The 15,664-nt window shown below is 49.6% G+C and overlaps 1 pseudogene; it reads right to left on the bottom strand.

Annotated features, from left to right (window-relative positions):
- Positions 1–2,414: 2,414 nt before the first annotated feature.
- LOC109758514 (protein FAR1-RELATED SEQUENCE 5-like) overlaps positions 2,415–15,664 on the bottom strand; it is a 91,752-nt pseudogene continuing 78,502 nt past the window's right edge.

Here is a 15,664-nt window from a genome sequence, read left to right as displayed (position 1 = left end):
GCTTATCAGTTTGATTGACCACTATTTCTTGTAAAGTGGTTGTGGCAGGAACCCGGGAATAATTACTGTGGATACTACGTTTGCGAGTCCATCCGCTACACGACCTGTGAGCGGGGCTACTCTGACGAACAATATGAAGTGCGTAAGCAATAATATTCACAATTTTATTTTATTACCATCATTTGTGTTGAGTTTCATTTATTCATATATATATGTATTGACCCCCTTCTTCAAATTAGATCTTTCGGATGCGGGATGAACTCCTAGCACCAGATCGTATGCGAGCAATTCAAGAGGAATTGGCGGCATTCTTCCTTGACCACCTGATCGCTGAAAACGGAGAATACTATGTGGACCCTGTGTTCTTACAATTTAATTAGGAGATTATATTGTAAGAGATAATTATTCTATATATGTAGCCGGTAGTGTCGGATAGATATACGAGAACTTGTTGTTCGACCAATCTCTCGGAGAAGGAGAGGTGGTCGATATCACTTCTCTCTGTATGCATATGTTCATGACGATCTTCTGTTTCCTTCATTTGCTTACTAGCTAGCGTGTCTAGTCCTCTCCATACATATATAGTACGTAGCGTCGACCAAGCACGGAGATAAGAGAGGACACTTCTCTCTATTAATTAGCTAGCTAACACAATATATGAAACACCTAAATTAACCCCCCAAAACCCCCAACCACCCCCCCTTTAAAAAAAAACAAAAACCCCAGCCCCTGAAATGCTGACGCGTGGATGCCTATTGGTCCCGGTTAGTGCCACCAACCGGGACCAAAGGCCCTCCTGCCTGGGCTCGCCGCACCGGCCACGTGGAGGCCCATCTGTCCCGGTTCGTGTAAGAACTGGGACTAAAGGTTTAGGGCATTAGTAACGACCCTTTAGTCCCAGTTCAAAAACCGGGACAAAAGGCCCTTACCAACCGGGACAATAGGCCCTTTTTCTACTAGTGCCAGACGACAAGTGTGGTCACCACTACGCGATCTGCCTTGGCCTGAAGAACCAATGTTTTGAGGTGCTTAATTCAATGCGTTCAGAAGCTGATGCAGACCTTACTACACATGCTGAATACTTCATCAACAACCTCAAAGAGACATGGAACCGTCACAATGAAAACTCAAAGGTCCAGATCAGACATTTTCCAATTGAGTACGTCGCGACTACGAAGCAAGGAAACCGGTATTTTCCCATCTTTTCTTCATGTGTCCTCCAATCCAATGATTACCCTTTTTTGTCACCTCTGAATTGTAGTTTATGATTTTTTTCTCTATGTTCTTTGTGAGTTAACCTGATTCTTTTCTTTTTTAGGCACGACTGCGGCTTTCACACGTTGGAATACCTTGAAAAGTGGGAAGGTCGATGGGTTCCTGTCATCACAGCTGTAATGGTCGTCGAGCTCCGCAAAATTTACACATGGAACTGGTTGATGAATGAAGATTTCAACACGCGGTCCAACGCATGTGAGTTCATAGAGGAAGCTGTCAAGAAAGACGCCAAGAAGTACAAGTGATCACGTGGTGCTCCATACCGAAGGCCTACCTTACATTCTGTTGCCGAGGAATGTAAGGTATTACCTTTGTTCTTTCAAAACTATGTCTGTGTACTATGTTATGGCTGCATCTCCGCGTAGCCTAGTATGTAGTGGTGGTGTGTGAGCGACATTTGAATATTTTCTATAATATATGTGTGGATGTGAACCTATGTTTTAGGTGTGACAGCAGATACGTTTATGTTTTTCAGTATTATTATGCGTTCATCGTTGGTAGCACCAGTTTGGTGTTTTGACTGCGTCTATGATGTTTGAAAACATGGCAAATGTAGTTCATCAGACGCGGTTAGTGAAAGTTATCGTCCTTCTTCATTTGTCTGTTTGGTTCTTTTTTTTCATTGCTAACTGTACAGGCTAGTATGGTAGTTTGATCATGCAGCCGTAACCTGTGCGGTTGTTGCACGAGACCGTTTCAACTTGTTCCCCATAGTTTTCAGCACAATAAAATATGTGTGACTAAAATGCGCTGACTGAACATGGAAATCTACGCGATGAAGAGTCAGTACAACTAACATGGCATACTCAGTACAACTAACATGGCAGATTCAGTAGAAATAATATGGCAAATTCAGTAGAAATGGCATGGCAGATTCAGTAGAAATGGTATGGTAGATTCATTAGAAATTGCATGGCAGATCTAGTTCAAGTAACATGGCAAATTCAGTACCATACACGTGGCAACTGCAGTTATTCATTCATGGCATTTTGCTTCAAATTCTGATGCCCCTGAAGAGTCACTCTCCAATTTTTACAAAATTTAGAGCATCTAGATTACAAAAAAAATGTCACCATGGACCAAGTCACAGTGCTCCAATGTTGCTTACGGATTGCCCGTCCCTTTCTTTTGTTTCTTGTGTTTTGCTTGAATCTCCAATCCCTATTTGTATCTTATCTCTTTTGGATGCCCTTTTGTGATGGAACGGGGCGGGTTCCTAACCTAGGTTTGTGTGCTTGCTGTTCCAGATCCTACCTCCGAGTTTTCCGATGATGGCCCCGTGGATGAAGGCACACTTGATGTGCGGGGGAATCTATGTAAGGCTTCCTCAGCTTTCCTCTTCTTGATCTCATCAAGCTCTCTTTTGAGGGCCTTCCTGTGTTTTTCTGGGACCCTCGCTGTCTCATCACTCTTGCACGCTTCATCAATTAGTTCAGCATAGTTCTTTGTCAACACAACGTGCCTCACGGCCTCCATGGTTGACTCTGGTCTCTCGTCATGCACAGCCAAAAACGCGTTTGATGTTTGCGGCGCCAATGCGTCGTCAGCGTCCCAAGTCCATCACCGCCTTATGAAATGGCGGGGCATTCGTGTCACCGCGTTCATGTAACGCCCACGATGCAGCTATATCTCTCACGTGTCGATGCACGACTTAGAGGCATAACCGCATTGTAGGTTTTGTCGCAAGAAGGGTCATCTTCACACAATCCCATGTAATGAACAAGAATGGGATAAAGAGAGTTGGCTTACAATCGCTACTTCACACAATACATAAATAAATTCATACACCATTCAAGATACACACATAGACCGACTACGGTCAAATCCAAATAAAAATAAGATAACCCCAAATGCTAGGTCCCCGATCGTCCCAACTGGGCTCCACTACTGATCATCAGGAAACGAAACATAGTAACGACCAAGGTCTTCATCGAGCTCCCACTTGAGCTCGGTTGCGTCATCTGCACTGGTATCACCAGCACCTACAACTGTTTTGGTAGAATCTGTGAGTCACGAGGACTCAGCAATCTCACACCCGCGAGATCAAGACTATTTAAGCTTATGGGTAGGAAAGGGGTAGTGAGGTGGAGCTGCAGCAAGCACTAAGCAAATATGGTGGCTAACATACACAAATAAGAGCGAGAAGAGGAGCAATGCAACGGTCGAGAAGCTAGAAGTGATGAAGAAGTGATCCTGAAACTACTTACGTCCAAACATAACACAAGAACCGTGTTCACTTCCCGGACTCCGCCGAAAAGAGACCATCACGGCTACACACACGGTTGATGCATTTTAATTAAGTCAAGTGTCAAGTTCTCTACAACCGGACATTAACAAATTCCCATCTGCCACATAACCGCGGGCACGGCTATCGAAAGATAATACCCTGCAGGGGTGTCCCAACTTAGCCCATCACAAGCTCTCACGGTCAACGAAGGATATTCCTTCTCCCAGGAAGACCCGATCAGACTCGGAATCCCGGTTACAAGACATTTCAACAATGGTAAAACAAGTCCAGCAAGACCACCCGAATGTGCCGAAAAATCCCGATAGGAGCTGCACATATCTGGTTCTCAGGGCACACCAGATGAGCAGTCCGTACAAGTAAAACCAGGCCTCAAGTTTCCCCGAGGTGGTGCTGCAAAGGGCTCTAGTTTGGACCAACACTCAGAGGAGCACTGGCCCGGGGGGTTAAAATAAAGATGACCCTTGAGTCTGCAGAACACAAGGGAAAAAGGCTTAGGTGGCAAATGTTAAAACTAAGGTTGGGCCTTGCTGGACGAGTTTTCTTCAAAGCGAACTGTCAAGGGGTTCCCATTGAAGGAAATATGCCCTAGAGGCAATAATAAAGTATTATATATTTCCTTATATCATGATAAATGTTTATTATTCATGCTAGAATTGTATTAACCGGAAACATAATACATGTGTGAATACATAGACAAACAGAGTGTCACTAGTATGCCTCTACTTGACTAGCTCGTTAATCAAAGATGGTTATGTTTCCTAGTCATAGACATGAGTTGTCATTTGATTAACGGGGTCACCTCATTAGGAGAATGACGTGATTGACTTGACCCATTCCGTTAGCTTAGCACCCAATCGTTTAGTATGTTGCTATTGCTTTCTTCATGACTAATACATGTTCCTATGACAATGAGATTATGCAACTCCCGTTTACCGGAGGAACACTTTGTGTGCTACCAAACGTCACAACTTAACTGGGTGATTACAAAGGTGCTCTACAGGTGTCTCCAAAGTTACTTGTTGGGTTGGCGTATTTCGAGATTAGGATTTGTCACTCCGATTGTCGGAGAGGTATCTCTGGGCCCACTCGGTAATGCACATCACTATAAGCCTTGCAAGCATTGTGACTAATGAGTTAGTTGCGGGATGATGTATTACGGAACAAGTAAAGATACTTGACAGTAACGAGATTGAACTAGGTATCGAGATACCGACGATCGAATCTCGGGCAAGTAACATAGCGATGACAAAGGGAACAACGTATGTTGTTATGCGGTCTGACCGATAAAGATCTTCGTAGAATATGTGGGAGCCAATATGGGCATCCAGGTCCCGCTATAGGTTATTGACCGGAGAGGTGTCTCGGTCATGTCTACATAGTTCTCGAACCCAAAGGGTCCGCACGCTTAAAGTTACGATTATAGTTATATTAGGAGTTTATATATTTTGATATACCGAAGGTTGTTCGGAGTCCCGGATGTGATCACGGACATGACGAGGAGTCTCGAAATGGTCGAGACATAAAGATTGATATATTGGACGACTATATTCGGACACCGGAAGTGTTCCGGAGAAGTTTCGAATTAAACCGGAGTGCCGGAGGGTTACCGGAACCCTCCGGGGAAGTATTGGGCCTTGGTGGGCCTTGAGGGGAGGAGAGGGCAGCAGCCAGGAGGTGGCGCGCCCCCTCCCAAGGGGAGTCCTAGTTGGACTAGGAGAGGGGGGTGCAGCTCCCTTTCCCTCTCCCTCTCCCTCTCTTTCCTTCCCCCACTTCTTTCCTAGTAGGACTAGGAAAGGGGAGTCCTACTCCTACTAGGAGGAGGACTCCCCCTCTCTCCTTGGCGCGCCTAGGGCAGCCGTCCTCCCCCTTGCTCCTTTATATACGGGGGCAGGGGGCACCTAAGGACACACTTCATATACGATATTTTAGCCATGTGCGGTGCCCCCCTCCACCAGATTACACCTCGATAATACCGTCGCGGAGCTTAGGCGAAGCCCTGCGTCGGTGGAACATCATCATCGTCACCACGCCGTCGTGCAGACGAAACTCTCCCTCAACACTCGGCTCGATCGGAGTTCGAGGGACGTCATCGAGCTGAACGTGTGTAGAACTTGGAGGTGCCGTACATTCGGTACTTGATCGGTCGGATCGTGAAGACGTACGACTACATCAACCACGTTGTAATAACGCTTCCGCTGTCGGTCTACGAGGGTACGTAGACAACACTCTCCCCTCTTGTTGCTATGCATCACCATGATCTTGCGTGTGCGTAGGAAATTTTTTGAAATTACTACGTTCCCCAACAGTGGCATCCGAGCCTGGTTTTATGCGTTGATGCTATGCACGAGTAGAACACAAGTGAGTTGTGGGCGATATAAGTCATACTGCTTACCAGCATGTCGTACTTTGGTTCAGCGGTATTGTGAGATGAAGCGGCCCGGACCGACATTACGCGTACGCTTACGCGAGACTAGTTTCACCGTTGCGAGCACTCGTTGCTTAAAGGTGACCGGCGGGTGTCTGTCTCTCTCACTTTAGTTGAACCGAGTGTGGCTACGCCCGGTCTTTGCGAACGTTAAAACAACACCAACTTGACAAACTATCGTTGTGGTTTTGATGCGTAGGTAAGAACGGTTCTTGCTAAGCCCGTAGCAGCCACGTAAAACATGCAACAACAAAGTAGAGGACGTCTAACTTGTTTTTGCAGGGCATGTTGTGATGTGAGAAGGTCAAGACATGATGTGATATAATGTGTTGTATGAGATGATCATGTTTTATAACCGAGTTATCGGCAACTGGCAGGAGCCACATGGTTGTCGCTTTATTGTATGAGATGCAATCGCCATGTAATAGTTTTAAATTATCACTAAGCGGTAGCGATAGTCGTAAAAGCAATAAGTTGGCGAGATGACAATGATACTGCGATGGAGATCAAGGTGTCGAGCCAGTGACGATGGTGATCATGACGGTGCTTCGGAGATGGAGATCACAAGCACAAGATGATGATGGCCATATCATATCACTTATATTGATTGCATGTGATGTTAATCCTTTATGCATCTTATCTTGCTTTGTTTGACGGTAGCATTATAAGATGATCTCTCACTAAATTTTCAAGATAAAAGTGCTCTCCCTGAGTATGCACCGTTGCGAAAGTTCTTCGTGCTGAGACACCACGTGATGATCGGGTGTGATAGGCTCTACGTTCAAATACAATGGGTGCAAAACAGTTGCACACGCGGAATACTCAGGTTAAACTTGACGAGCCTAGCATATGCAGATATGGCCTCGCACTACTAGAAAAAGGCTTACTAGTGGCGCACCAGTTTTGCCTACTAATGGCGCACTACTGGTGCGCCACTAGCACCACGCCACTAGAATATTTTAGTAATGGCGCACCACAGGTGCGCCATTAGTATCTGGTATACTAATGGCGCACCAGATGGAAGTGCGCCATTAGTAACATTTAAAAAAAAATCGTTTTTTCTTAATCTCAGGTCACTATTTCACATATGAGATATCCAACACATATATATACAACAAGCATCCATATAACAATCATATCCAACACACAAGTTTCATCATATATACATACATAGCCAACACATAGTCCCATCGTTACATATTACAAAAGTTTCACATTGTTCATCCAACACCGTTATCCATCCAACACCATATTACAAAAGTTTCACATAGTTTAGTTCTCATTGTTCTTCTCCTTCTCCTTCCTCGGCCTGATGCGCCAAGAGCGGCGAGGCGGTGGAGGCAGCTGTGGGATGTAGTCTTCTACCACAATTGGCGTGGTCATGTCGCCCAGCTGTGGGATCGCCGGCGCCACCACCGGTGTGTGGTCATTGTCAGGCACCACCACCATCGCGAGGCCACCTTCTGGCTGGACGGGCACGACCATCGCTAGGACATCCTCAGTCACCACCATCTCTTGCCCATGGTCAGCCACCACCATCTCTTGCCCATGGTCAGCCACCACCATCTCTTGCCCTTGGTCAGCCACCACCAGCGCTAGGTCATCCTCAGCCTGATGCCCATCGTCATCCTGCAGCTCCTCATCCCCACTCTCCTCCTCTTCTCCCCCACTCCAGTCCGGATCATCCTTCTTGTTGTCTTTGCTGCTGCCAGAATCGCTGCTGCTTTCGCTAAAGCCAGAATCGCTGCTGCTTTGCCTGTAGCCAGTGTCGCTGCTGCTGCTCCCATTGCCTGTCCAAATGCAACAATGGCCGTTAACAATCGATGTAAGACAAAGCCAAATGTAGAGGAATAAGAAGAGGTAGAACGCACTGGCATCTTCGTCGTCAGCGTAGCGCATGTGACACATAGTCGTGTTGAAAACCTTCACGATGAGCATTGTGGCGTCATTGTCGTACCTGAAGAGAAGAAAGTACCCGGTCCGCAGGTCGTAGGCACTGTAGAACTTCTCCCAGCCATGGCACAGGTACATGTGGCCCTCCTCGATCACCAACTCCACGTCCCATAGCCTGCGAACCCCGCTGCCGGCCTGTCGGAGCTTCACATTATGTGGCGGATCTTCACCCAGCATGTTCATAAAAGTGTCAGGCAGCCTCTACAATTTGGGACAAGGAGTGATGTAGCAAACAACAGAGTTATCATAATGAGATGGGTGAAGGGGATATCTCTCGTTTTATATACCTGCCTCGTGGCTGATACTGAAGTCCCATGTATGACACCGAAGAACTCGAAAGCATCCAACTCGTACTCCGGTGAGGCAGAGCGGCGGTGGCTGTTTCCCCCCATCTCTGATAAGCAGCAGAAGAGACCAATTAGTACCCTTACAACATCACATTGCAAATAGATGAATTGTGTAGGTATGCATGGATTTAAGATTATTTGTTCAAAGCCAATTTGTCAATGATTAATATGATATCTCAATTTCCACCAAATAATACATTTGTTATACACCACATTTTCTTTTCCTTTGGAAAAGAAAAAAGCACACTGCATTCAAGTGAATGTATCTTTTATTGCAAAGCCACAACTTAGCAATAGATTCAAAGTTAACGATTGGCACCTAGAAAAACATTTCAACATCTTCACAGATTTTACTAGCTACAATACATTCAAAAAATAAATGATATACAGTTTGTATCTCTTTGCAATGAACACACTCTAGGGGTTTTGCCATCACTACAGGAATTAGCTATTTTGCCGTCTGCCACGGCGGACGGCAAAGGCATGAACGGCGGACGGCAAAGGCCTTTGCCGTCAGCCACGGACTGCAAAAGGCTCCGGCAAAGTAGGCTACGGTAAACAGCTGCTTTGCCGTCTGCTTCCTGGCGGCTGACGGCAAAGGACCTTTGCCGTCTGCCGCGGACGGCAACGAGAGCAGACGGCAATAATTGTGCTCTCAGTCCGTTAAGTGGCTAATGGCAGGCCTTTGCCGTCCGCCGCGGACGGCAAACTTTCTAGTGCCTTTGCCATCCGCTTCCGCCTCGCCCGCTTCCGCCTCGCCCGCCGCATCGGCCGCCCCCGCTTCCGCCTCGGCCTGCGGCGCCACTTCCGCCTCGGCCGCCGCGTCGCGTCGCGTCGGCCGCCCCTGCTGAGGCGCTGCCGCCTGCCCCCCTGCCCGCTGCCGCCTCGCCTGCCCCGCGTGCCCCGACGCCTCCTGCCCCCCACTTCCCACAGCCGCGTTGCACGCCTACCGCGCTGCCGGCTGCCGCCTCGCCTGCCCCGCGTGCCCCGATGCCTCGCGGTCAACGCTGCCATCTCGTCTTCCGCGCGCCGCCCTCTCGTCTTCCGCGCGCCACCCTCTCGTCTTCCGCGCGCCGCTGTCTCGTCTTCCGCCCGCCGCCCTCTCGTCTTCCGCGCGCTGCTGTCTCATCTTCCGCGCGGCCATCTCGTCTTCCGCCCGCCGCCCTCTCGTCTTCCACGCGGCCATCTCGTTTTCCGCCCGCCGCCCTCTCGTCTTCCGCGGCCCGGCGCCTCCCTGCCGCATTAAATCCGCCCGGCGCTATAAAACCCACCCTGCGCGGCGAGTTTGGTCACACCGGCCACCTCCTCCACCGCCCCGCCCCCCTCCTCTCCCTCTTCACACCGCCGTTCTCTTTGCGGGATGGCGTCCAGCGACTCGGACTCCGACGGCGCGGCACCGGGCGGCCACTGGCCGTCGAGCCTCCCGTTGGGGCAGACGGAGGACCTCGCTCGGTTCGGCCTCTACGTGCCGCCGGCGGCGACGCTGCCGCGGCCGTGGAGGATCTCCGCGGACGGATTCCCCATGCAGGGCGCACCAGCGACGCCGGCAGAGCTTCGCGCGCACCCCGGGGGACGCTACAACCGGAAGGGCCGCCGCCATTTTTGGAAGGGCAAGCGGTTCAACGACGTCATCGGCGCCTTCAAGCGCGCCGCCCGAGGGCTCCTTGTCGGCGATCTCTCTCGTGGAGCCGGGCCCTCCCAGCCGCGCAGGGCACCCGCTCCCACCCCCGCCCCAGCAGCCCCGGCCGAGATTGTGATCCCGCCGGAGCAGGCGGCGCTCCAGCAGGACGGCGACCCGGAGGACACGCCCGGGCTCCTCGCGATCCTGGCGCGGTCAGTGGAGGAGGCCGCCGCGGTGGCGGCGCTGGAGGCCCAGGAGGAGGCGGCGCTGCAGGCGGCGATGGCGGCGCAGCAGGCGGCGATGGCGCCGTCGGAGTGGCAGCAGGAGTGGCAGCAGGCGCCGGCGGCGGAGGAGGAAGAGGATTCGGACGACGTCCCGGTGGACTGGGACGACGTCGCGAAACGGTCCAGCAGCGACAATGACGGCGGCAACGGCCCGGCCGTGATTGACCTACATAGCGACGCCGAGTAGTTTTTTACTATTTATTATGTACGAACTACTTTATGTACGAACTTTTTTTAGTGTGTTGTTTGCGGCCCTAAAACTAAACTAAAACTAAACCTAAAACTAAAAAACAGAAAAAAGGAAAAAAGGGGTAGAGCTCACCTGAGGCAGGGCCGGTGGAGGAGGTCACCAGTGGAGGAGGGGGGCGGGGCGGTGGAGGAGGTGGCCGGTGGGGGGCCGGGGCGACGGGGCGGCGGGGGGCCGGGGCGACGGGGCGGCGGGGCCCCGGGGCGTGGAGGAGGGCGACGGGGCGGCGGGGAGGCGGGGCCCTGGGGCGTTGGGGCCGGGGCGCCGGGCGGCGGCGAGTGCTGGGGGCGGCGGCGCGCGGCGCGCGGCGGCGGTGGGGTGGGATGTGGGGTGGGATGTGTGGTGGGATGTAGTGCGCGTCGGCGAGGAGAGAGAGGGAGAGAACAGAGAGTAACGGGCGGGGGGTACGGGCCGTTAGGTAGTCTCCTCTTTGCCTTCCGCCACTATTTGCCATCCGCCCTTTTGCCTCTTTGTCGTCCGCTGGCAGACGGCAAAGAGGTGGGGCGTTAAGTTTTCCCCAAACGGGCGGGGGGTGGGGGGCACCTCTCTCTTTGCCGTCCGCCAGCTGACGGCAAAGAATCTTTGCCGTCCGCTGGCGGACGGCAAAGAGCCCGCAGATGGCAAAGAGCTTCTTTGCCGTCTGCCACTTCTTTGCCGTTAGCTTCTGGGTAGCTGATGGCAAAGAGCTTCTTTGCCGTCAGCTAGCAGACGGCAAAGAGCTGGCAGATGGCAAATTAGCTGATTCCAGTAGTGCATCCCCCTTTTCCTTAGATTGTCACAAGTCATGATTTTGTTCTGGGAGAACATCCAAATGAAACCTTATACCCTAGGGGGCAATTTAATACTCCATACTACAGGAAGATACAAAGGTTGCACCCCCCCCCTAAAATTCACTAGAACATATAAGAGCAGGTCCCTTTAGATTCATGCTAGCTAGGCAGGACCTAATTGGGGTAATCTTTTCCAAATAAGAAAGAAGTCTGCCTCTCCATCTAGCTATTTTGGCTAAAATTTTATCAATAAAAGCTAGCAGATCTTCTCTGCCAATCATGACATATTTATTCTCTAGCAGATACGTCCTATGCAAATTGTTTAATGCAACACTAGTGTTGAGTTGATGATATAGAATAGGGCCTACAACAATTTATTTTAAGACATTCACTAGCCCGGAAGTCAGATCTGGAGCCATACTTTGGTGCATACTTTGGTGCAGGGGTTTAAATAGACAAATAGTGCACTGGAGGAAACATAACAGAAACGCCAATAGAAGCAAACACTTCCTATAGGGGGGAATAACATTAACATATTCAAGAACCCTCATTTAGTTCTTGGAAAGCTCTCATTTTGGACACAGCACTTTGACTACCTATATATATGTAAACATTTACGTATATTGGATAATTATATGCCATGTGTAAATTTGTCTCAACAAGTAGCCCAGTTTGAAAAAGCAAAAAACAAACTTAAATGATACAAAAATACAGATTTGTGTGCATGAACATGAACCTGCATGTATTTGCCACTATGATCTAGAAATAAAAAAAGGGAATTCATTTTCAATTCCCTGTATATAACAAACTAAAGAGGCAGCTAACACCTAGAGATTCAAACTTGCAGTTTCATCATGCAAATTCAACTAGACATTCTTGATTTGATATCATCAATAAAATTTATCATTCAGCTAACCATGACATATTTGACTGAACTTGATGTCTGCAAGTAGAAATAAAGTGCATATAGGATTTAACCTTTGTGTTTGCCCTAATAAGATAGCATCATGCATCTGTTCATTTGAGATGGGTGAAAGGGAATGGGGAGGAAGGGTGGAGAGGGAGGAAGGAGGAAGGAGGAGGGGTACCTGGGCGGGCGCGGCTGGTCGCCGGGTGGAGAGGGAGGAAGGAGGAAGGAGGAGGGGTACCTGGGCGGGCGCGGCTGGTCGCCGGGTGGCGGAGGACGGCAAGGGCAGGCGGGGTGTGGGCACGTCGGAGGAGGAGGAGGCCCTCGCTCGCCGGCTGCTGCAGGGGCCGGAGGAGGCCCTCGCTCGTCGGAGGGAGGAGGAGAGGAGAGGAGCGCTCGGCCGTCGGGGGAGGCGGGGCTGGAGTCCCGCGGGGGTCGGGGCGGCGGCGTCGGGGCAGCGCAAGACCACAGCGGCGGCGTCGCCGACGGCGTGCAGGCGCGGCGGACGGAGGGGGCGGAGCAAGGGGGCGGCGGTGTACGGTTGGGGTCGAGTGGGGGATCTGGCGAGGGAGGGAGGGAGGCCACAGTGCGAGGGAATAGGTGGAGTGCCGGATGTCTATCTAATGGCGCACCTGCCCCAAGTGCGCCATAAGTACGACGATAGCAATGGCGCACCTCACCCTGGTGCGCCATTAGGAATTACTAGCCCGACTGCTCAGGTTATATTTCCACCTAACCCTATCTCCATCAGAACACGCCCACTAGCCCGACTGGTCAGCACGCAGCACACACACTAGGAGGTCTTGGGTTCGATTCCCAGGCTCCCAAATTTTTGTTTTTATGCATTAAAATGTTGTTTGATATTTATTTGTGTTTAAATATGTTCAAACTTGTTTAAATCATAACAGTAATATTTTTTTATAAAAACAGTAATATTTTTTATAAAAAAATGCATTTAAAATGCTGTTTGATATTTATTTGTGTTTAAATATATTCAAACTTGTTTAAATCATAACAGTAATATTTTTTTATAAAAACAGTAATAATTTTTATAAAAACAGGGTGCGGGGGAGAGGATGCGGGGGGTGCTCGGCGGCGGTGGAGCGAGGGAGGGTGCGGTGGGTCGTCGGTGGTTGCGGGGGGTGCTCTGTCCTTGTCGTTACCGGTGTAGGATTCCATCGTTACCCCGGAGTTCTGATAACCATCGCGAGGGAGAGGGACGAAGGGGAACTGGCGAGGGAGAGGGAGGAATTAGCTATAGGGGGGAACTGGCGAGGGAGAGGGAGGAATTAGCTATAGCATTCATTTGTGACGGTGGAGCAGGCCGGAGAGGGTGCAGGGGTCGTCGGCGGCAGTGGAGCGGGCCGGGGAGGGTGCGGTGGGTCATCAGCGGCGGTGGAGCAGGGGAGCTAGGGCGCGGTGGGTCGTCGGCGGCGGTGGAGCAGGGAAGGGTGCGGTGGGTCGTCGGCGGCGGTGGAGCAGGGAAGGGTGCGGTGGGTCGTCGGCGGCGGTGGAGCGGGGGAGGGTGCGGGGGGTCGGCAGCGGCGCCCGGTGGAGCGGGGTAGAGGTTGCGGGGGGTGCTCGGCGGTGAGGGGACCGGATCTGGCGAGGTGCGATAGCGATCGAGATGGAGGGGGATCGCTAGTAATGGCGCACTGTTCCCTGGTGCGCCATTAGTAGTTTTGCAAAAAAATAAAAAATAAAAAAATATAGTAGTGGCGCACTATGTGGCTAGTGCGCCATTACTAGTTAGAACTAGTAATGGCGCACTGTGCGCAGGTGCGCCATTAGTATGTTTGGAAAAAAAATTGTTACTAATGGCGCACCGTTTGTCCGGTGCGCCATTAGTGTCTTTCACACTAATGGCGCACCAGTACATGGTGCGCCACTGCTATATAGCAATGGCGCACCACATGTCTGGTGCGCCATTAGTGGCCATTCCATCTATAGCCCTTTTCCTAGTAGTGTCGGAACACAGAGACCGAAAGGTCGAGCGTGAATCATATAGTAGATATGATCAACATAGTGATGTTCACCATTGAAACTACTCCATCTCACGTGATGATCGGACATGGTTTAGTTGATTTGGATCACGTAATCACTTAGATGATTAGAGGGATATCTATCTAAGTGGGAGTTCTTAAGTAATATGATTAATTGAACTTAAAATTATCATGAACTTAGTACCTGATAGTATCTTGCTTGTCTATGTTAATTGTAGATAAATAGCCCGTGCTGTTGTTCCGTTGAATTTTAATGCGTTCCTTGAGAAAGCTAAGTTGAAAGATGATGGTAGCAATTACACGGACTGGGTCCGTAACTTGAGGATTATCCTCATTGCTGCACAGAAGAATTACGTCCTGGAAGCACCGCTAGGTGCCAGGCCTCCTGCAAGAGCTACGCCAGAAGTTAGGAACGTCTGGCAGAGCAAAGCTGATGACTACTCAATAGTTCAGTGTGCCATGCTTTACGGCTTAGAACCGGGACTTCAACGACGTTTTGAACGTCATGGAGCATATGAGATGTTCCAGGAGTTGAAGTTAATATTTCAAGCAAATGCCCGGACTGAGAGATATGAAGTCTCCAATAAGTTCTATAGCTGCAAGATAGAAGAGAATAGTTCTGTCAGTGAGCATATACTCAGAATGTCTGGGTATAATAATAACTTGATTCAACTGGGAGTTGAACTTCCGGATGATTGCGTCATTGACAGAATTCTTCAACCACTGCCACCAAGCTATAAGAGCTTCGTGATGAACTATAACATGCAAGGGATGGATAAGACAATTCCCGAGCTCTTCGCAATGCTAAAGGCAGCGGAGGTAGAAATCAAAAAGGAGCATCAAGTATTGATGGTCAGTAAAACCACTAGTTTCAAGAAAAAGGGCAAAGGGAAGAAGAAAGGGAACTTCAAGAAGAACAGTAAGCAAGTTGCTTTTCAGGAGAAGAAATCCAAGTCTGGACCTAAGCCTGAAACTGAGTGCTTCTACTGTAAGCAGACTGGCCACTGGAAGCGGAACTGCCCCAAGTATTTGGCGGATAAGAAGGATGGCAAGGTTAACAAAGGTATATGTGATATACATGTTATTGATGTGTACCTTACTAATACTCGCAGTAGCACCTGGGTATTTGATACTGGTTCTGTTGCTAATATTTGCAACTCGAAACAGGGGCTACGGATTAAGCGAAGATTGGCTAAGGATGAGGTGACGATGCGCGTGGGAAATGGTTCCAAAGTCGATGTGATCGCCGTCGGCACGCTACCTCTACATCTACCTTCGGGATTAGTTTTAGACCTAAATAATTGTTATTTGGTGCCAGCGTTGAACATGAACATTATATCTGGATCTTGTTTAATGCGAGACGGTTATTCATTTAAATCAGAGAATAATGGTTGTTCTATTTATATGAATAATATCTTTTATGGTCATGCACCCTTGAAGAGTGGTCTATTTTTAATGAATCTCGATAGTAGTGATAGACATATTCATAATGTCGAAGCCAAAAGATGCAGAGTTGATATGACAGTGCAACTTATTTGTGGCACTGCCGTTTGGGTCATATCGGTGTAAAGCGCATGAAGAAAC

The sequence above is a fragment of the Aegilops tauschii genome, chromosome 5, assembly GCF_002575655.3.
Source record: "Aegilops tauschii subsp. strangulata cultivar AL8/78 chromosome 5, Aet v6.0, whole genome shotgun sequence".
NCBI lineage: Eukaryota > Viridiplantae > Streptophyta > Magnoliopsida > Poales > Poaceae > Aegilops > Aegilops tauschii.
The sequence above is the reverse complement of the archived record's forward strand: the minus strand, read 5'-3'. Positions and strand labels throughout refer to the sequence as shown.